The sequence below is a fragment of the Diabrotica undecimpunctata genome, chromosome 8 (assembly GCF_040954645.1).
Source record: "Diabrotica undecimpunctata isolate CICGRU chromosome 8, icDiaUnde3, whole genome shotgun sequence".
Taxonomy (NCBI): Eukaryota; Metazoa; Arthropoda; class Insecta; order Coleoptera; family Chrysomelidae; genus Diabrotica; species Diabrotica undecimpunctata.
Window position 1 is genome coordinate 38,239,764 of NC_092810.1, and position 18,260 is coordinate 38,258,023.

Sequence of the window (18,260 nt, forward strand, 5' to 3'; positions counted from 1 at the left end):
TTATTTAATTTTCGATGACAAATATTATCGTCAAATTTTTGGAACTCCTATGGAATCCACAATTTCTCCTATTCTAGTTAACTTTTCTAGACGATCTTATTAATGAGAGTATCAAGAAGTGAGATTTCCAAGTTCTCTTTGGAAAACGGTATGTCAACGATCTAACTTTAGCAACCTCACTGGACAAGACATCTTATCAGTTTTTAACTGCTTTGATCCTCACCTACAATCTACATGTAAATTTGAGGTTGATAACAGTATCCCGTTTTTAGATATGCGAATTATTCGCACACCGGATAACAGATTAGTCACTACCTGGTACAGAGAAGAAATGGCTACCAACCGTTTCTTAAATTACCATTTGACACACCCAATCAGATATAAACTTAACCTTGTACAAGTCCTCAGCCTTAAAGTACACATGTTGACACCCCCGTTTTATAAAGAAGAATCTCTTAATCCACTAAAGTCCATTCTCATAGATAACTCCTATCCGGCATCCATCATTAATAAATTTCTATATTCCAGAAGCTATGGGCAGTCCATTATTAAAACACCTAACGGGCAAACATTAGCGTCAATTTCTAACAAAATACAGATGGATAAGTCCCCTCTCACTCCTAAACAAACCACAAAATATGCTGCTCTCCCGTACTTCCCACAAATTACTAATAAGCTTAACAAACTTTTCAAAAAACTTATCTGTAAAAATAGCGTTTAAAAACACCAGAAACTTAGAAACGTTATTTTTTAAGACAAAAACTCCATTGGCCCCTCTAGAACAAACTAATGTCGTCCATCATATACCCTGTGCAGAGTGCAACTCCTGCTACATTGGCCAGACCAGCCACTCTCTTCAATGTCGACTGACGTTCCACAAAAGCGACATTACAATTTCTAAAACATCTTGTGTCCTTGCACAACATGCCAAACAACAAAATTATCACAAGCAATCCATCCTTGAAATGTGCCAAATTCTAAAACATCCAAGCGTCCCTAAATAAAATAACCGACATCGACAACTTGAGCCAGATATATCACTTTCTCATCATACAAAACAAATAAAAAAAACCCTTACAAGACATTATGTTCATGTTCATTCTTCTTTCTTTTTTTTTAAAGGAAAGGGAAAAAAAGTAAAAATGAATCATTTTTTAAAAAAGATCTGTCCCTTTTCGTTTACCAATTCCCTCGATAATCGTACCTACCTGCATTCCAAATAAAGGCATGTACGAAAACAAGCCACATGTGAAATTATAACATCCTACAACAAATAGAAAACAATCGAAAAGATTAGTGTGGTTTGACCCTTGAAACCTGAAAGAGCTTTTCCACCAGAGCTTGAACCACAATTCAAATGAAGCCACCGGTCAAAATTAAATAAACAATAGTGCTCTTTTACAGTTTTTCGTGTTTTTTGTTTCTTTTTTCTCGTTTAGTTAGTTAAGTTTTAATGTTAAGTTATCGTAGAATTTTTATAACATCTAAAAAACCTACAAATTATTTTTATAAGTATGAACCCTGTTCGTTGTTTACTTATATTCTAGGATCTTTTCTATTTGTAGTGAACTGATTATGCTTTTAAAAATAAAAGCGAAACGTATTCAAGTAAATCAATGAAGTATTTGACGACTTTTATTTGCCAATTATTGACCAATCAAACCTCTGCTATTCAACCCTTGAATATATATTATATATATATATATATATATATATATATATATATATATATATATATATATATATATATATATATATAACGTCGATTATCACTGCGCCGAGCTTCCGACTTCTTTTCTGATATATCTGCTTCAGGGCTTCCGAGATTACAGTCTCTTGAGCCCCCAGACACTACTACACTGATCACTAGTCAATGCATTTAGTATTACAGTAATCACAGGATGCTTAAAATTTTGTTGTTTACGGACAATTTCATTTTAAATATTTAGAATATTACAATTGATATTGGTTAACAGTCCCGTGTCTGCTTTATAATTTATTGCATCTTATTGTTAATTATTGTGACACATTTATTAAAATAACATTTTTATAATTACATACTTGTTTTAAAACCCTAATATTTGAAAATTCAAAATAGTCTCCAATATTTAAATACCGGTCAACTTCCGCTCACGTATTTTTATTTTTGTATAGTTACTTTTGTGTTGTGTTATTCTCAGTTTGATCCATCGTGAAGTTTGACCGACATAACAACTCTGACAATCAGAACAAGCAACTTGTAGATAACTTTGGTTTTACAAAGAGTTAAAGTCTTATTTTGATTTTTGAAAACAGTTGATGTTAGTAAATAATCTAGTCACAGAAGAGGTTAAATGTTTTATGGCAATTTGTTTATTTAATGGGTCATAGGCACACCTATAAAAAACATATAAAATATTTTTTTTAATTAATATTTTATGTGCTCCCTTTATTATATTTTTACAGATATATAGTATTCATTAGGACTGTTTTTAAAACTATTTTCCAATTTAATAAAAATATTTTATAACCCCCGTAACACCCCCATACAAACACAAAAGCTACTGTTTTACATAAGACAAAGTCCTTAATTGTCCTTTTTCATCTCGCGGCGTACGGATGCAAACACATTGCCTTCTAAATAACCCGGAAGATAATTCATTGCCTCAATGAATAAAAGATAAAAAGGAATTTAGAATTCTAGCACGCCGGATACCCCCAGGTTTTTACGCACACTTGCACCTGATGGCCTTTTCTTTAATCGTTTAAAGGGATTTTGAAGGGTTTATTAAATCTGTTTGCCCTTTTTTGAAAGTTGCGGACTAGTTAATATTGTTATTAGGGGATGTTGTTTTGTTTGACAAGAAATATTTTTTATTTAAGTAATTCTTTAAAATTTCGTAAAAATAAAGGGGCTATGTAGAAATGATTGTGAGTAAAAAATTAAATACCTTTTTAAAAATATCATTTTTTGAGTATAAAATCATAATGGATAAGGCTAAATACATCCATAAAATTAAAATAGTGAAGATAAACACATTTTTAAGGAGTACAAGGCTTTTACAACGTCATATAGCTTAACAGTGTCAAGTAGCTCAAGCAACAGTGGGCAATCTCAAGAAAAAATTGATACCAACAAACCCCTGACTCATCAACGTGTCCAAAAATGTGATCGAAAGCGTGTCACTGCACCCAGAGACGAGAGAAAAATTGAGGGATATATTTGTAATCAACAGAAAGAAACAACATGCCACACAGTCCGCAGAAGGCTTGCTGAGCAAGGTTACAAATCATGTCGCCCTGCCAAAAAACCAAAGTTGACCATAACAATGATGAAAAAGAAATTGCGATGGGCCAAATTACACCAAAATTAAACAATTGAGGATTGGAAAAAGGTAAAATACATCACTACTAATGTTTAAATCCATACAACCACTGTTTTTTTTTCTAAAAAAAATTATCTTATATTTTTTTTATTCATGTTTGTTTCTCCGATGAGTCTACATTGAAGACATTCATGGACAAATCGACCTTCGTCCAAAGACAAGTGGGTGAAAAATATCATTAGGATTGCATAGTGGAGCCAGTAAAGCACCCTCTTAAGATTATGGTATGATCTGTGATTAGTACCAAACGCACATGGAGGCTGTACAGTGTAGGGAATGATGAACATCAGAAATATTGAAATTCTATAAAAAAAAAAGCTTAAAAAATTAAAGCTTGGATTGACAAATTGGAAGATTTTATCTTTATGCACAATTTAGCACCGTGCCAAGACCGTACCAAGACAAAAACAGTAACATCTTACCTAAAAAAAGATAATTAAAGTACTAAAGTGGCCAGGTTTTTCTCTAGACCTCAACTCAATCGATAATCTATGGGAGCTTATAAAGAGTAGGATTTCCCAAGAAATTTTCAAAAATAAGCTGCAATTATTGAGAAATTCATTGTCACCTGGCACAGAGATCACAAGATAAAAGAATACTACCTGAAAAACATTCAAAACATGCCAAAAAGGATCAAAACTGTCATCGAAGCTAAAGAAGGTCACACGAAATATTAAAAAAAGTGATTTAAAATCAAAGAAAAAATTATTTAAAATTTTGTAAAAGAACGTGTTCTTGATCTATTTGCATACTATACTCTTTTACTTTACTTTTACTTTTTATTAAACACCAAAATACAAAGTTTCGTGTAGTGATCGTAATAATTAGATCACCCACTACAATCTTCCACCTCTTCCTTAACTGTGAATTGCATATGTAGATTATGATTGTTGATAATGTTACCTATTTTAAAAAATTTTGTGTTTAAGAAGTACTACTACTACTACTAAGGATTTCCACAGTTTTCACTGTCTTCCTTCACTCAACCGTTTTCTCCAATTTTCCCTGTCATTCCAGTCTCCATCTCGCAGGGTTCTTTTCTCCATAGCCTCGTCGATTTCATCTCTGAATGACCTTCGGGGTCTTCCTCTCTTTCTTCTTCCAATCGGGCTCCATTCTGTGATTTTGTTTATCCAGCGTCCTCTGTCCGCTCTTCTGACGTGGCCGTACCAGGATAGTCTCTTCTCCTCTATATAGTCGATTATGTCTGATTGCACTCCCATTCTCCGCTTAATCTCTGCGTTTTCAATTCTGTCTCTTTTTGTAAGTCTACAGCTTCTCCTCAGGAACTCCATTTCTACTGCTCTTATTCTACCTCTATTTCTCTTGTTTATTGTTCAGTTTTCGGACCCATATGTCAGGATACTTCTTGTCAGGGTGTTATATATTCTCTTTTTTGTCTTTATCGTAATGTTCTTATCCCACAACACTGAGTTTAGTTGTCTTATACAGTTTCTTGTTTGTCTCAGTCTGTTGTTTATATCTTCTTCTGTTGTTCCCTGGTTCGATATTATGGTTCCTAAATACTTGAATTTATCTGTTCCATTTATTTGTCTTCCCTCGTCTATCTCTAGGTTTCTCATATCCTTGTTTTCTGTTGTTAGGTATTCGGTTTTCTCTAAGTTTATTTCCATTCCGTTGTTTTTATATTCTTCTTCTAGTTTTCTGAGCATAAAGCTGAGATCTTCTTCATCTTGTGCGATGACTACTTGATCGTCGGCAAAACTTAAGGTGTATAGGTATTCATCTCTTACTGGTATGCCCATTCCTTCGCACTTTCTCCTCCATGGTTTGAGTGTCTTTTCCAAGAATATTTTAAACAGAGTAGATGACGTAGCACAGCCGTGTTTAAGAAGTGCCAAAACTAAATCATCTACATACCTTTTAATAAAAGAAATAAAAAAAAGTGCATGTACAAATACAATCATTGATAACATCATCCATGACATAGATACTAACATAGGTAAAAGACTAGATCCCAAAGAGATACCAAAAATTTGTTTATAGAAGACACCATTAAATATAAAAATATTAGAATCAAAAACAAAATTGATAAGTGGTTTGAAATGTAATAAGTCAATAGTAGGATGTGAAATCTCAATGTTTTTCAACACCATTTATGATTAAATCTAAAGGTAAATTGGTAAATAGAGATTTTACATCAAAACTAACCAAAACATAGTTTTGTGGTAAATGAAAATAATTGATGCAAGAACTAAAGTCTAATGAATCTTTAATGTAAATATTGGTGTTTAAATTATAATTATTATTATTATTATTTAAAGAAGCAACAACCAGCACCAAAGCAACAATAGTGCGCGAAGTGGTAGCGAGTGATATAAAAGCGGTTATTAAAAATAAAATACTGTGTATTTGGCAAAACAAGCGGAATACGACTGCAGAAAAACTTAAAACAATAAAATCGTGGAAAAAACTAAATATACGTGGTGTGAACCAAGTAAAAATTGGTTACGCCTGGGTCATACAAGACTAACTCATTCATAATTATTTAATAGAGTCAATCCTACTAAGTGTGAGTTTTGTAATAAAGACCCAAGCGTGTATTACCTACTAATGGAGTGTAACAAACAACAATATAAGAACTAACCATAACCTTGCAACTAACCTCACATCTATTTTAAAAGAAGATTGTAATTCGGTAAATGTTATAAATTTTTTGAAGAATTTAGGTCTATTTCATCAGTTGTAATTGTAATGTAAATATATTTGTAAAGCAATGTAATGTAAGTTCTGTCGCTAATAACTCTTAGTAGTTCATGCTTTTTTATTGTTAATTAACTTTTTTCTGCGTAATTTAGATACTAGACAATTTGATTTTTGTTGCAAAGTACAAACAGAACTCCTTCGAAGTGTAGGGTAATACTTAGTATCATTTAAGGGTTCTTCAGTTTTTTGCAGTTTACAGTTACGTTACCTTTGTCGCTTTTGACAATATAAATTTCAGGATGGTTCTTAAAGAAAAGTTTACTGTGTACATAGTATTTATTTAAAAAATGATCTTTGACTTCTTTATTTAAAAGGTTGGTAATATTATTTGTACATTTAAATCTAACAAAATCCTTTTGACCAACATTAAGTCTGATTATTGATTCAATATCAGAAAGTAAATTTGGAACTCTTGAGTTAGAAGGATATACAGAAAATTTAGGTCCCAGTGCTAAAATTTTTTTTATTTCGAAAGAAAAATAAATAGATGTTTAATTTTTAAACCACTTTTTTTATATTTTTTCTTATCAAAAGATTCTATTTCTAATTTATTAAACTTAATTAATTTGTATTGTTTTGATTTTATAAAATTCTGTATTATAATTAATTCTCTCTCTACGATTAAATTCATTAAATGTATGGAAATTAAGGACATTAAAAGCTTTGGTATCTAACTCATGTAATTGATTTTTAAAAAAGTTAATATCAGCAAAAGTGATTTTAATTTCCAAATTATTAATATTTCTTCCAAACCTGTCAAATATTCTCCGGGTAACACGGTAAATATTTCCAGTCCGATGATGTAAAAGGGAATTAACATTAATAAGGCTATTTGTAACATGTCCAGGGAAACATCCATTAAATTTACATTTTAATAAAAAGTTCTCTTCTTGTGTAAAGCAGCGTTATGATATTGCCACACTTCACAAAATATATATTTTTACATTAGTGTAAAGGCAACCAATAATTATGTCATCACGTCATAATGTTTATTTATCCAATACCAACGATTTTTTGTGTGTTGCAATATATTGTTACGTTTTAATTGAATGTTGTTCGAAGAAAATTAAACGGGACGTTGTCTACGTTGTTTATTTCGATTCCACCGATTTCGTTCAACTTCATTTCGCACTGCTCGATGCTCTTCAGTTTTACTTACTTACATTTTTTTGTTTGACTTGCAGCATTCTGATTTCTATGACACAAGTTGTTACGTCTAACTGTTTTTAAAAATAAAAATTCAACTTTACCTGAAAAATCACTTTCTTAATATTTTTGTAATGCGATCTTGTTGACTATTAACTCTGGTCTATAATAGTGTTGCCCAAAATCGCCGCAAAAGACCGCCTTATTTAAGCAAGACCAAGACCAAGACTGATCGTGCAAGATTTAAGCAAGAACAAGACTAAGCATGCGAGACTCTTGCGTCTTGCAGTTAGGACCGAGTGTCGTTTTAGCGAGTATATTAGTTTGGGTATATGTGTAAAGACTCTGAGACGCAAAAAAAAATGTAATAAACATTTAAAAAACTGGACTTATGCGCATTACGAACAATACCATAAACATACATATCGAATCAAAATATTCATTAAAAAACTCATTTGACACGTGCTCAGAGGTCATAATTACAATGTAAAAATAAAATATTTTGTACATTCTTTTCCAGCAGACAACTTCTTCGCTCTGAAATTAGTTGTCCAGATTTTGAGAATAGCCGCCCTCTAATCATAAAATAATCTTGCATTGCTACGCTGACAGTAATTATCGTATCGAAATTTTTTTTAAAATATGTCACCTTGGCTAATAAAAATATAACACTTCAATTTTTTGCCCATTATAATTTAGTTAGGAGTAATCGAAATAAACAAATCTTATCGGCCTAAAACATTGTTTCTGCTGAGTGTGCGATGAGATCATTCGGTTAAACAAAATTTGCTGAAATAGCGCGACTAATATTCAAAAGTAACGAGACAAATTAATAAAGACTCGGTACACGGGTAGAGTAATGATGCAAGTACTTGGTAGAGTAGAGTAACTCTACCCGTAAAAACGCTCAGCGCAGTAGAGTAGCAAGTAGAGTGCATAGTACGTGGTACAGTAGAGTGACTAGCAACATGTGGCAAAGTAACTTTACTCTACTACCACCACCAACGCCAAAATATCCACTCGCCTGCGCACTCTACCCATGGAACGCGGTCAATTCTGGTTGGTAGAGTAGAGTAGGTAGGAGAGTGCATAGGGACGCTGTCATTCCGTCTGGAGTTGTGTTTTGTGTAAATAGTGAAAATGAAGTTCACCGAAGATGAACTTCATTTCACTTTCACTTTAAAACTTGTAGAGGTGTATGGCGAATACCAGTGTTTATGGAATTTAGGTAGTGTACACTACAGAAATAAAAGTATGAGGCAAGCTGCGGAGAATGAAATCGTCGAAAGAATGGCAAAAATGGGCTTTGGAGTAAACGAGCTCAAGCAAACAATTAAGAATATAAGGTGCACTTATAATCAAGAGTGTTTAAAAATACAAAAATCAAAAAAATGGGGTTCAGGTTCAGCCGATGTATACGTTCCAAACGTGAAATGGTTCACTCCTATGGAAGCAATCATGAAAGGTGCAAAATGAAACAAGAAAACTGAAGGCTCGCGGGCAAGTTACAGGTTTTTATTACTTGTTAATAAAAAATACAATAAGAAATAAAAAATGTATCCTTATCAAGATAAAAGAGCTGAGGCCCCGTGTGTATTCCTTCTTTTAAGCCACTCTCTTATCCACTCTTTTCTTTGTTACAAAGCGACCTCAGTTACAAATGCATTTGCAACAGTAGCTTAACAATTTTGAATCAATTTTCTTTTTCTTGAATTCATTTTGTACTAAACAAACACCTACTCCACAGTATACTAGCATAAGTACTATACTTGTAACTCTCCTCGTGTGAACGGTATCAAGCCGTTTTTGGTGGAGTAGCGAGTAGAGTCGACTCTACTCGCTACTCTACTCTCCCCACAACTCTACTCGTGTAAACAAGTCTTAACAGATGATGTCGCCTACCGTGTAAACAAAATCCCGAAATATTTAGAATAACGAAGTAACGATAAATATAATTCTCGGTTTGTTATTAGATACTTAGGGTATTGGTTAGTAACGAACATAGAGTAACTAGTAGTAGTTACTTTTTCGACATCACTAAACTTTATTCCCAATTGAGCTTTCCTTTGACTCTAATGTGATAATGTTTTTTCATCTAATCCTTGTTGCTCCCAGAGTGACAAGTTTGCAATTTGACATGAGGGGCAACGATTCAAATAGTTCTACTCGGAGTAGTGAGCGTTGGAGTTATAGATCTAAAATACCTAAAAGCAAATTTGATATGTTTTTCAAAATAATTCATGCATCTCAAATTGTTTTGTGTAAATTGTGTCTATATAGAAAGGTTTAAATGAAAATGAAAAACAGTAACACGTCAGGTTTAAGGAAGCATCTAATATCTTTTCACAAAAAGGAATTACAAATATTTCTCCCTGAAAAAAAAAATATCCGGCGGAGATATCACAAGCTTTTTAATAACCGCTGGAAAAAGTGGACATGTAAAAAAATATAATTTATTGCCAATTACATATATAATATACCTACTACTTTATTTTAGTAAATTAATGTATTTATTAAGTAGGTATCTCGTTAATTTAAAATAAGTTCTTTTGATTATCATTGCTTTTTTATCAATTCTTTATTTTTTCAAGTTAATTTTTTTTATATAAAAGTAGAGCTAAGATTGTTTACAACATTTATTTTGCTTTAATAAGTAGATTATAGTTTTTTATCTTATCACCTAAAGAATCTGTGCCTTTGATACATGTATGTGGATTTTTTGCCACATACCAATCTTTTTTAAGATTTTTATTTCATATATATCAATATCAATACAATACAGTTTATGTCATTAATTTGTTTTTTTGTGTTTAAACCATATTTTAGAACATGTTAGCTTATTAAATGCAAACATTTTTTAATAAACACATTGTCTTCCGTGAGGCATGGTAGATAGCTGAGTTAGTTAGAGCATAGGCACGGATCACTTAGATCGTGGCTTCAAATCCTACCCGGTGTCAGTTGCTTAGACATTTATTAATTTGGTTGGTCTTTATTATGGCTATGTTAATTCAAGCTTAAAATGTACTTACTCTGTTACGTTGTTCTAAGATCTAAAGTAACGTTTAATAAATAGCAATAGGCTAATGGGTAACTGCAAGACTTGCAAGACTCTTGCTGCAAGACCAAGACCAAGACCGGGAGTGCAATACCAAGACCAAGACCAATACCAGGTATATTGGCGCAAGACCAAGACCAAGACTGTCTAAGTCTTGTCTTGTTCTTGCATTTGGGCAACACTAGTCTATAACTTAAAACGTAATTATAAAAAAAAAACCATTCTCAAAACACTTGCAAAACAAACTAAAAACTAAATAAACGTTCCGATTGGATAGACAGTGTACTAAGAAATCAATAAATTCGACTGACAATGTAGTTATTAGAAGACGTTTGCCTCGTGACAATTATCAAACGGAAATTGTTAAACACGTAAAACTTAATGGTTGAGGTTTTAGACCAAGGTTACATAACAGAGGTGTGAATGGAGCTCTAAAAGAACGGTTGAATGAAGTAAAAAAAAAGGAAAGAAAGACAATGTCATAGGTAGCAAAGACAAATTAAAATGGAAATGCCAAGGGAAAGCTTACGTCCAGGAGTAAACAGTCAGAGACTGTTGAAAGAAAAGAAGGCGACTAAATATTTGCAATTAAATTACGCTTTGTTTTTGGTACCGCTAGTTACCTAAATTAAAAAAAAAAATGGTTATTACAAAACTAGTAAAAATATTTTATAGAACTTCGCTCAGAAACTCTGCATTTTTTGCATAAATAATTATTCTAAACACTCGCTTACTGAGCCTTGTAATCAGATTTTAGCATGAAGAGCTTCTTAAAATTAAAAAAAATATATATTTTTAGAGTATAGTTACTCTAATTTAATCTGTGCCTCTCATTTTCTCAGAAAAATAGATTGATATTCATATGTTGATGATGTGCTCAGTATATTAAACCAAATTTAAATTAGTTATTGGGACGTGACAGCTACGCCACTGAATTAATCAAGAAAAAGAAAGATGAAGTCAAACAGAAAGAGATCATCGTATTGCTAATAAACTTTGAGAGCCTTAGATGTTCAGTCAATACTGAGCAGAATAATATTTTCATCAAATTTCGTAAAAATATTTCAGATTAAAATTGGTATGTACATTTTCTCAGTAGAAACGTAATCCAATTCGAAACTTTTGCTTTTGAAATTTAATTTTCAAGTGAAGGGACTGAAGAAGTATTCGATCTTTATCGCGAGTTTTATTGGATAAAACTTATTTAGGATTTCCCAAAGCTTTATGCTAAAAATTACTTTTTTAATTTTCTGCAGGTCTAATATTATACTCTTGTTTGTATCGATAACTAAACCATATCTTATATATATATATATATATATATATATATATATATATATATATATATATATATATATATATATATATATATATATATATATATATATATATATATATATGCAGTATGCAGTTGTTGTTTTCTAATTCTATTGTAAATTGAAAGTCTAGACAGTAACTGTTAAATATATGAAGTGTGTCCATTATTTTGTCTTTTAAAAGTGCAAGATTTAAATCGTCCATGTATCCCTTTGGGACAAAGACATACATCGAAAATGGGACATTAAATGGTAACTTGCTAATACAGCTTTTAATAATTAAGTCATAAAGTACAAAGTGGCATAAGATTGGTGATATTTCGTTTCCCATGGTTGTACCATGTATTTGTTTGTAACATACCTCATTGAAGACCAGTAGGTTTGAGTCAAATTTAAAGTATAGTATTGTTACAAATAAATTAAAATCTATTGAGCTGTATTGTGAGATGTTTTTCCATTGTTTTTTATAGTATTCATGATTTGCTGAAACGACAAGATGGCGAACAACGATACTTCATCAAAACTTACCAACACATAATTTGGGGAAAGTTTAAAATTGTTGATAAGGAAGCTGAAACTAAATGAATCTTTTATATAGTAATCATTCTTTGTGTTGTATGCATTTGTTAATATTTCTGTTAAGAACTTGAATAATTTACTGTTTGGAGAATCAGTGGATGCGACAATTTGTCTCATTGCTAGGGTTGGTTTTTTGTCTTTTTGGTAGAGAGTAGAATCTAGGTACTATAGAGTTGTAAATTCCTAGATTTTTTACTTTTAAATTTGTTATTTGTAATGTTTTGTTTAGATCTTTTACTAAATTATTTGATTTTTGTTGAAGACTACAAGTGAGGTCTCTGCTTGACCTTTTGTAGTATTTTGTATCTTTAGGCATGATTTCATTTTTGCTGATATAGTCCTGTTTATATATAGCTACTGTGACATTGTCTTTGTCACTTCTTACTATATACAAATTCTGATGATTTTTCAGGAATTGTTTGCATTCATTAAACATTATACTTATGTGGTCGCTCCTGTTTACTTCCTTTTGTAAGTAGTTGGTTATAATGTTAGTAGATTTCGCTCTATATTCATCTCTTTTCTCCTCTTCTACATTAATTATGATATTTTCCAGATATATTGTGTTTACGTCTACTTATCTAGTTTTAGGCATTAGACTAAATTTAGGACCAAGCGCCAAGAGTGTTTTTAACATTATGTGGTATTTTGATGTTGGTTAAGTTTTTAAACCATTTCTCTTGAGAAGATAGATTCCTAAATTTGTCTATATTTAATTTATTAATTTATCTTATGTTAACGTCTCTAATTTTAAAGAAATGATTATTAGATCTGATCTGTTGTCGTCTAAAAAACTCATTAAGTATATTATGAATTGGCATCGCCGAATGTAACTGCCTTTTGATGTTTGTTAAGTTAGTCTCCATGAATTTTATTTCTGTAATTGTTGTCTGATTTCCAAGTTCAAAATGTTTCTTTTAAATTTTATGTTTAAATTATGGACTCTGTTACCTGGTTTACCTCTGGTATGGTGTAATAAGTTGTTGACATTGATGCGGCTGTTGTTTACGTGGTTCGGAAAGCATTGATGTTTTCTGCATTTTAATAAAAATATTCTTCTGTTTCGGTAAGTTGCTAATTTGATGTTCATGTTGGCCCATTGTTTGAGCAATCCCACGCAGGTAGGTCCATACCATTGGTGGGTGGTCTCAAAAAATCCCATATTTAATATTTTCTTGGAAAGGGCTTTAGTGACTAGGTTAGTATTAATATATGGATCTTTTGGGTTTTGTAGTCAAATACTGGCCTTTAAGTAAAACTCTTTAACGTTTATTAAGCTTTAGAGTTTATTTAACTCTTTCTCAAAACGTACCAAAAATTAAAACAAAAAACTATATTGGACAATGAAGTTGTATCTTCAACAGGTTTGCCCTTGTGAGGATTGTACTATAAAATTAGCAGAATTACTTAACATTTGACATTATATTATTTGATTTTCTTTTTCTTTATAATACTATTTACCATTTTCAATAAGCACTTTACTTGTACGTATAAACATTACAAACATTTTTTGATGGAATGAAAAAGTGGTCTCTGACCACATTTTAAAATACCAATGGTTCATTGTCGCATCTTAGGTATATGCCAATGATTCATTTAAATAAATAACTTAATTTATTAAATTATGATACATATTGATAAGATATTTAATATCGGTCTTAATATTAATAGAATATTGGTCGTTAGTTACATATTAAATAGAATTGCTAGACGTAGAATAAAAAAGTGTTTAACAAAAATTGATCAAAATATAACTTTTCAGTTAAAAATGTTATTTATATTGAGTTATATCTTTTCTTGTCAATTTATTGTAACGAATTCATGTTCATTAACTTTTGAGACGAACTAATTATTATTTAAAATTATTCAAGCTCTTTATATTAAAAAGTTAAATTGAACTCACATATTTAGATTTTCTGTTCCCCTTGTACATTCAGGTAATCGCATCCTAGTGGAAGTTTTGCAGATTTTACCAGATAAGGATCAAAGAAAACGCGGAAGGATGAGTTTCCACTTACTTTCTTTTCTATTTATTTTCAAAGGGCGTTTTTCAGAGTCATCACGAACAACTTAGTGAAGAACGTGGCAGTTTGCTTTGTTTTTAGTAGGATACACGTGGACCGCAATATATTTGATGAGGCATAAAAATATAGGCAATATATAGAAAGTTAATTGTTTACGACATACGAAATCATGCAAAAAATATTGGAAAATAGGGGATTTAAAATATTTCTTTAAAAAATGGGAGAAAATAAAACGTATAGGGGACAACTGATATATGTAAAACATCGATATTGTGTGGTATGGAAAATATGAGCAAAAATATATAAATATGGTATATGCACCACGCGTAATCAGTTTTCGGTTGGGTCAATCGTACATAAGCCTATTTTTTTGTTTCGACCGCTTCAAAATAATATTAGAAATAATAATTTCACTATGAAAGCGGACACTTTAAAAAGTGGGCTAATTTTTTTATTAAACAATTTGTAACAAAAATTGGAAAAATTAATTTTTTTTCTATTTTTCGTCGCTATCGATGTCGAAAAATTTTGTAGAGACTAAAAAATTTTCCAATTAAATTTCCTATAAGATAGAATTGATTTCAAATTGAAAAAATTTTTTTTATAATTAAAAAATTTGCAAAAACCAATAAAAAAGGGTCAAAAATCAATGTTTTTCAATATTTTTTTGGTATTTGGTGCAGGAGCGAATAAAAGAAGATAACGTCAAATTATTTTTTGATAACTATTTTTTATATTAAATTCTCCTCCATCCTCCAAAAATAACACCAAAACATTTTCCACAAGAAACCGCCAAGGAAAAATTTAATGTAGAATCGCTGGGAAACGACTCTATAATAGAAATGTACCAAAGGTGGCTTTTTTTGACAACTATTTTTTAAATTAAATTCTTCTCCATCCTCCAAAAATAACACCAAAACATTTTCCACAAGAAACTACCAAGGAAAAATTTAATGTAGAATCACTGTGAAACGACTCTATAATAGAAATGTACCAAAGGTGGCTAGCACAGAAGATACAGGTGAAACAAATAGACGACATCGAAGATATAAACGCAAGCTGGGAGAAAATTAAAAACAACATTGAAGAAGCAGCAACAGAAGCTCTAGAAAAACGCAAAGTCATACTGAACAAAACAAACAACAATACACCATGATTCAGAAAAGAAATAAAAGAGAAATGTAAAGAGAAACGAGAGGCCTACACGAAGTACAAAACATCAAATACCCCAGAATCCCGAGACAGCTATAGAAGAATACGAAATGAAACAAAACAGTTGGTAAGAAGAACAAAAAATGAACACTGGGAACAGTTTACAAAAATGATGGAAAGCGACTTATGCGGTACACAAAAACAAATATGGAGATTCATAAGAAACTAATGAAAAGAAATAGCAGAATTGAAGAAATGCAATAACATATCAGCACGGCACATTAATCGACGAGATAGAAGACGAACTCCAAAGATTAACACACATCTTCAATACAGTAGCCAAGAAATACAATATAATAATATCACCAGAAAAAAGCCAATGTATAATAACATTTAAATACCCACTACGATGTAAGATCGAAATAGATTTGAAAATAATAAAAGAGGAAGCAAGATTAATATATCTGGGAATAGATATAACTAGTTACGGAGATGTTAAAGAAGAAGTACGACAACAAAACTTAAAAGCAAGTAAAGTAGCGGGATCTCTTAATGACACAATCTGGAAGAACAAACACCTAAGACAAGACACAAAAACAAGAATATATAAAGCAGCAATAAGACCTATATTAACATACACGGCGGAGACAAGACCTAACACATCTAAAACGAGACGACCACTAGAAACAACAGAGATGAAAACACTCCGACGATTATTAAAGAAAAGTCTGTTGGATAGGAAGAGAAGCAAAACATAAGAAGATAATGCAATATAGAAGCCATAAATGGATGGGCGACCAAAAGGAAACAGGAGTGGAACGAACACATTAGTAGAATGGAAGAGAATAGGATAGTACCAATAGCACGAGATAAGTCACCAAATAGACGAAGAAGTATGGGTTGACCAAGAAAATTAACAAATTTAAAAATCTGCTATTTTTAAGTGATCTTGAAATGAAAAGACAAAGCCGTGGTATTGTCCAGGAATTTCTAAGTGAAGACGGAGAGGTCATCCTAACGAAATGGTTTGACAACAAGGTGGTTATAATGGCCTCAAACTATTTGAGTGTGGGTACTGTGAACCAGTGTAGAAAATGGAATAAGGTGGCGAAAGAGTATGTCAACATTCCACGACCAGAAGTATTGAAGTATTACAATTAACATATTTGAGGTGTCAATAAAATGAATTTTTTGTTTACTCCCTACCGAACTTCCATTCGAAGTCGCAAGTGGACATTTTGACTTTTTACTCATGCTATCGATTTAGTTTGTACCAACGCCTGGTTTGAATATATGTCAAAAGCAATGGTACTTGGTGTATCCAAAAAGGTGGTCTTGGATCTTTTACATTTTCGGGCACATGAAAACTGAAGTCCTCATTTTGGGTAACAAAACGAATCCAGAAAAACACGGACGAGCATCAGCCACACATTCTTCTACCCCGTCCATAAGCAGAGGACGACAAGAACAAGCATCCATAGACGATATTCGACTGGATCGATATAGTCGTTTTCCAATTTTTGATGACAAAACTTTTGCATCTCGGTGCAAATTTCCTTCACGTAAAGGAAGAACTCATTTAAAATTTGAAAAATGTAATGTTTACCTATGTGGTGGTAATAACCATAATTTTTTTATATTAAATCATATTTAATAGAAGTTTTTTGTGTTATTATTTACCAAAGAAATATAAATATTTGATCAAATATTTCCCTGTTACCAATTGTACCGTTGGATCCCAGTGTGCACTGTGAACTTGGGTTTTTGAACAAAACGTGAAACAAATACAAAAAAATAATTATACCAAAAGTGCCAAAAACTAAAATTTTTTATCATTGCAAAATAAATCAGGACAGAAAGAGTTAATTTGTTATATCACTTTCTTCCCAAGTATGTAGTTTTTTTAGAAACCAATACAGAATTATAAATATATTACATAAATATTTTTTATTTTTATTTTATTAACGCATCAACCACGCAGGGTCATTAGCGTATTTAGATTAATACAATATAGATACAATAAGTAAAATATACATTATTTTACAATAATAATAATAATAATATCTTTGTGTGTTACAATGTTCCTTTTAGATCTTTTGAAGGAGTTGGCAGTCTTTAAGATAGGAAAATATTTTTTGGGTGTCTGTATTTTCTTCTAGGGCATCTCTTAGGGAGTTGGGTATGTTATATTTGAGTCGTTCACTATTATATTTGGGACACTGTATTAAAAAATGTTTTACCGTTAGAACACTGTTGCACACTTCACACACTGGTTTATTTTTGCGCTGTAATAAATAGTCATGAGTAAGTCATATTACATAAATATGTTTTAAAGAAACAATGTAAATGAATCGGTTTTTTTGCTTTTTTAAAAAAATAGAACATGGACATGTCGGCATTGAAAAGTAATGAAAATGACCTCATCAACTGCCGGGAAGATATGATTAACCGAAGTAGATGAAAGAAAGTTGTACAGCCAGCGAAGACCTACGAAGGGAAAGAGACAGGGAAAGGAAAATACTATAATCGGTTCACAATTTGTCGATAGCTCACTACAAGTTTAACCCTAATTAGAGAACTAAAATACAAAGAGGATAGGTTATACGATATAATAGTAAAAACCAACCTGAAACTGACGGTTTAAGATGTTTTCGACTAACCCACCGTGTATCTGAACAAATACAATACAGCAGTCAACCTTATAATCCGATTACGAAGGTATTTTGATGGTTACAGATGACCGACCAGTGTCGTAGAGTATATGATTGAAACATTTATTTGAACTAAATAAATATATTTTTTAAATTGTACTTATGTCAATTGTATTTTTGTTATAAAAGATACATTTATTTAATTAAGGGGAAAGGCGCCAAATGTCGCGTGGCAAAATTTT